Source organism: Nelumbo nucifera, chromosome 1 (assembly GCF_055504915.1).
Source record: "Nelumbo nucifera cultivar China Antique chromosome 1, China Antique-T2T, whole genome shotgun sequence".
NCBI classification, from domain to species: domain Eukaryota; kingdom Viridiplantae; phylum Streptophyta; class Magnoliopsida; order Proteales; family Nelumbonaceae; genus Nelumbo; species Nelumbo nucifera.
The window spans coordinates 174025257-174031775 of NC_142649.1; positions in this window are offsets into that span (position 1 = coordinate 174025257).

A 6519-nucleotide genomic window follows, 5' to 3' on the forward strand; every position below is an offset into this window, starting at 1 on the left:
CTAATGAGTGGTGCCACGTGTTAACCACGAATTTACTTCTTCCCCAAATTGTATATCGGTTACAAGTTTGTAAGTTACAATACTTCACACGATGATTTACTCGCACGAGCTAAACGGAGCGAGCACCCATATGGTAACAATGATTTTGTTGTCTTGATGGCAAAGCTGAAATTACTAAAATGTTCATTTGAGCTTCAATGAACCAGAGAAGAAAAATATCGAAATTATAAAATTAAGAATGTTAAATTACATTATCTTATTGTATTTTCTGCAATTCTATCTATTATTTTATTTTTTATTTTTTTACATTATCTGTAATTGCTTATTTTTCATTTTATAATAATAATAATTACAACTAGCAGAGGGGCCTGCTTTGCAGGGGCTAAAATGGAATCGTTGATCTGATTTTTGGCCAAAAATCATTGAATCAGTTAATGATTCATTGATCTGAGCGGTTGAACCATTGATCCGTTGATCCATATAATGGTTTTTGGCCATTTTTAATTTTTTAATTGGGAATCATATAGGTAACCAGTTCCGTTTTATCCTAATCTTGATCCCTGCCAAAAATCATTGAATCGACCAACGATCCATTGATTCGGGCAATCGAACCATTGACCTGTTCAATGGTTTTTGGTCGTTTTTTATTTATTTTTTTATTTTTGTTGTCATAATGGGCCATCTGTTCGAACCGTCGACCCAAAAACTAGTGGCCAAAACGATTCCGTTTTCAGGTTGTATGGGTCACACAGTCGAATGACATAACACGTTTGGTACTGCTTAATAAACTTCACACACTCAATTTTTTGCATGTAAATTTTGTTGTCAAAATGGGTCATCTGTTTTTTTTTTTTTTTAATTGAGAACTTTCCTGGCAACCAGTTTCGTTTTACCCCAATCCTGGTCCCTGACCAAAAACCGTTGAATCGGTTAACAACTCATTGACCCAAGTGGTTGACCTGTCAACCCGTTGACCCATTCAATGGTTTTTGGCTGTTTTTTTTTTATATTTTTGTTGTCAAAATGGGCCATTTGTTCGAACCAGACAATCGAACCGTTGATCAAAAAATGGGTGGCCAAAACGGTTCTATTTTCGAGTCGTATGAGTCACACGCTTGAATGACATAACATCATGGTTTTTAAAACCGACCTAGAGACCGAACTGGTCAGGGGTCCGGTTACCAAGTCGAACAGCTGGCCCATTTTAACAAAAAATTAAAAAAAAAAGTCAAAACTGTTTGAACGGTTCGATGTCTAGTTATTAACAATATTTATAATAACTATTATATATTTTATATAATTAGATAGTTATATAAACAATAATTAGATAATTATGATAACAATATTTATAATTATATATAATAACTATTATATATTTATATAACAATGTTTATATAATTAATAGGAAATGGGTTGCTCTCACGTGGGAATCTACTTGCACGAGCAGATTCCATTTACTTAGGTGGTTGAACCATTGACTCGTTCAATGGTTTTTGGTCTTTTTTTTTATTTTTGTTGTCAGAACGGGACATTTGTTCGAACCAAGTAGTCGAACCGTCGACCCAAAAACCAATGACCAGAACGGTTCCATTTTCAGGTCGTATGAGTCACACGCTTGAATGGCATAACACGTATGGTACTGCTTAATGGATCTCACACACTTACTTTTTTGCCTGTAATTTTTGTTGTCAGAATGGGTCGTCCGTTTTTTTTTTTTTTTTAATTGCGAATCGTCTAGGCAACCAGTTTCGTTTTACTCCAATCCTAATCCCTGGCAAAAAATCGTTGAATCGGTCAATGACCCATTGACCTGAGTGGTCGAATCGTCAACCCATTGACCCGCTCAATGGTTTTTGGTTGGTTTTTTATTTTTTTTTAGTTTTTGTTGTCAAAACGGGTCATCCGTTCGAACCAGACGGTCAAATTGTCAATCCGAAAACCGATGGCTAAAATGATTCCATTTTCGGGCCGTATGAGTCACACGCTCGAATGATATATCATCATGGTTTTTAAAACCGACCTGAAGACCGAACCAGTCAAGGGTCCGGTTATCAGGTCAAACTGTCCGACCATTTTGACAAAAAATAAAAATAAAAAATAAAAAATGATTAAAACCGCTTGAATGGTTAGATATCTAGTTATTAGTAATATTTATAATAACTATTATATATTTATATAATTAGATAATTATATATATATATATATATATATATCTAATAGTGTAATAATATTTATATAATTAATAGGAAATGGGTTGCTCTCATACGCGGAGAGAGCTCAACCCTATACCCCCTTATCATTATTCTTCAAGTGTGAAGTTAGAATCTATTAAGTGAGGACAATTAACGTTTCTAATAAATCTTATATACTAAAAAATGAAAATGTTGCAATTGGTTTAGCCAAAACACCCTGATTTCACTTTTCAACTTTACCCTCAACTTTCTATTTTTTCCATTATATATATTGTCACTACAAAATAATTATAAAAAATATAAAATGAAGAAAACAATATAAATTACAAAAAAACAAAGAAATGTATTGAAAATTTACAAAAAAAAATGTAGAAAATCATAGAAACTTATATATCATACTGAAAAATGAGAATGGTGCAATTGGTTTGGTCAAAACACTAATTTTACTTTCCAACTTTACCCTCAACTTTCTATTTTTCCCATTATATATATGTTATTGCAAAATAATTATGAAAAAATACGTAAAATGAAGAAATTAATATAAATTATAAAAAATAAAGAAATACATAGAAAATTTATAATGTAAAAAAAATAAAAATCATAAAAATTTTAGAAAATAACATAAATTACAAATCTATACCCAAAATATATAAAAGCATAGTCAAATATTATCATTAATATCAGATACCCCGTGCTGGCCATTCCACTAGTAATTATAATAATATGAACACAACTTATACGTTGTCAACGAATCAACAATAAGCACTGTACATCTTTTGGGTTACGAATACAAACCTCGATGTGTTTTGAATTCGGGCCACATGATGATGTGGTGACAGCTCGCATGAATTTGGGCCTCTTGTTTGTGCTTACTACCTTCTCTCTGTGTACGCATCAGCATCACCCGAACCGAAAATTACTTAAATCTCCCTACATTTTTTTATAAATACTTAAATCTCACTACATTTTTTCACGTTCTTAAAAAAATTGATAGTAAATACATTTTTTAAAACATGAATCAACAAAAATAAATAAATCTTGCAATTTTTTTAACATGATTTGTTGAAATCTTGTGTTAACGTGGAATATACTAATTAATGCATGGCCGGGAGATATTCCCAATGCACAGTTGGAATGTCTTCTAGGTAAATCTGTTCATGGGTCAGGTAATCCAATGGGTTATCCCAGTTTAGCCCATCCTTTGTCTGGTTTGAACATGATTTAGGCTCGTGGATTCAAGATCGGGCCCAAAACATAATGTCTGTCTTTTTCTTTTGTCTGGACTCGAGCTTTCCCAAAAAAGCCTGACCTAAGCCTGGTCTAATAGTATTTTATATACAATAAATTTATAATATATTTTTCTTTGTTTTTCTCCTCTTTTCTCAAGTTATAGGTGAGATTTTTCAGTATTTTTGGATTCTAAGGTCGTTTGATATAAATAAATCACTTTTATTATTGATTAAAAACTAAAATATCTTCTTGCCCAATTTCCAGGCTGGGCTTCGAGCTGAGCTTTATATGAGGGCCGGGTCAGATTTGGGCCTAAACATATTATGTTAATAAAGAGGCAAAGCCTAACCTAAAACCAGTTTGGACCAACTTATGAACAACTCTAGCCATGGGGCATGCTTATGGGGAGCCAATGCAAATTCATGAACAAGGGGGATTGCATTTTCTGATATCATATTGGAATTATTAATTTAAATGGGCTCCCCAAACGTGCCCAATAGTACACCCTAACATCTCCCATACTTGTAATGGGATGATATTATCAATGCATGGGAGGGGATGCATTGTGGGGAGCCCATTTCAACTCGAAATATACCAAATTATCTGCACGGGTTATTCACTTTATGTTGAGCACAAATCGGAGGTCTCATGTAATGTATGGGCTTTGTTAAACAAAATCCAGTTTAAGTAGCATTATGACATGTTCAATTAGGCAAAGCCAGACTAATTCCAACCCAAGCATTATTTTTTGGGTTATGTATTGTTAGATAAACTTGTATTACTTTTTATTAATTTCCCTAATAATGTTCAATAATTTTCATTATGACTATATAAAATTGTTGTTAATTTTTTATCATTCTAAATTGAATTCAAATAAATTTTGTTTTTATTAATTTCTATTATTTTTTGTTAGATAAAATCGTTTTTATTTTTACTATTTTTATTATATTTTATTTATTTTAAATGGACATGCACTATACATATAATAGTTTCAAATTAAATGGTTATTTTAAAACATCTAGTGAAATATTATACACATATACTTATTAATAATTATTAATTTATGTTAGCATTGTTTATTAATACTTATGTTAATTTTCCTAACTTATCTTACTAATATTTTATTGTGACAAACTTCATGTATTGGTGTTATATATTATTACTTATTAATTTTTTACTGTTATTGCACATCTAATTTCTCATTAATTTAATATCTTAATTCTTAACATGGCATAGTTTAGGAATGGAAGTAGGGCAAGGACCACACTCCCCACCCCCGTCCCTAATTCTCGATGGGGAGAAAAATGAACCTCCATACTCAATGGGGATGGGTTCCCGCCACGACCTGAATCATTGAATTATTTTATTTTTTTAATTAAAAGTTTACTTTAAGAAAAGTATTTACCTAAGGCTATGTTTAGTTTGAAGGAAAAGGTAGGGAAAATAAGAGAAAGATAGGGAAAATTATACAAGGTTTGTAAAGGTTTCCCTTCCCTACTTTTTCCTTCAAACCAAATGCAGTGTAAAAGAAAGAAATTGGTTTAGCACTTAACCATCATCATTAATCACTAAGATAAAATAGAAATTTAAAATTGTCCAATATATAGTGGTATTTTATAGTAACTATATAAAACTATTTTTAAAATTTTAAATATTAATAATATTATATATATATATATATATATAATTTGAATTTACACGCCAGGCTCTCAAGCATGAGGCGGATTAGCTCGAAACAAAAACATACACACCCGGTTGAATTACCTATCACGATTGGACATACAACTGAGCGTGTGTTCAACCATGATAGGTAGTTCAGTCGGGCATGTATAATTCTATCTCCACCTCATCCGGACTGCTCAAGACAGACCCATTGAGGTTTTAACAATTCTCCAACCTGAGCCCGCCAAAATTGCACCCCTTAATTTTGGATTTATAGCCCTAATTGGAAGCCTCCACCTGGAACCTCTATAGGGCGGAGAAATAGATCAAACTAAATATAATAGTGGTTGGTTCAATTTTGATTTATTTACATTCGATTCGAATCAAATTATAATTGCAATCAGATATTAAATAGTATAAATAAATTAAATTAAAAATAATCAAGATATTTTATATTACTAAATAAAATGAATTAAAAATGACTAATAATATATTTCATGTACAAAATGAATTGAAAATTCGCACCTATAACAATTAATTTAGCAATAACACAACGTTCAAACAACTTTACTATTGGATATTAATGGTGCGCGATTTGAATACTCCTATCTGTAGGGCAGTTCGAATGTCTGTCGCCAAGTAAGTCACTCGAATTGCAAAGAAAATGAGGAATCAAATAACCCGAGGTGTCTAACCCGGTAGGGTCGCTCTAATGCTTAAGTTAGTAATAGTAATACGCGAGTTGAGAGTTTGAGAAATATGAGAGTTAGAATGCACTTAATTGCGCGTACCTGGGTCTTGGGGGCTGGTGCCCTTATATAGTTGAGCTGCCGTGGGTCTCACGAAATGGCTCCGAAATCCTCGGCCCGCATAGATGAGATTCGTTCCGCTTTAAAAGGAGAGTAACATACCAGTTAATAAAGCCTATTGTTACTTTCTGATCCGGGCGGGGAGAGGATAAGGCCTGTTGTTACACGATGTGATCTCGGGAGATTCAGAGTCCGTTGAGAAGCTTCTGGAATCAATTACGTGTCACTTCGATACTCAGGTGCCAAAGTGCTCGAACACCCGGACTCCCAAACTGCTGACAAAGCTCTCCTTACTGAGTTGTCATCCTGCTGACAAGTAATGTCCATGTGTCCTTTAGTTACTAGGTCAAGCCAAATCACCCCTCATCAGATATAATATAAATTCAAAGTAGATATGAACATATCTATATTTAAATCGAATTGGATTATATAGATCAGGTAGGGGTGATCCATATTTGATCCAAATTATAAATGGATGGAATTAGGATCACCCTTAGGCTGTGTTTGGATTGAAGGAAAATGTAAAGAAATCTTTACAAACTTTGTATAGATTTTCCTTATGTTTTTCTTCCTTTCTCTACCTTTTCCTTTAATCCAAACATAGCCTTATTGCCTAGATGGGGTCG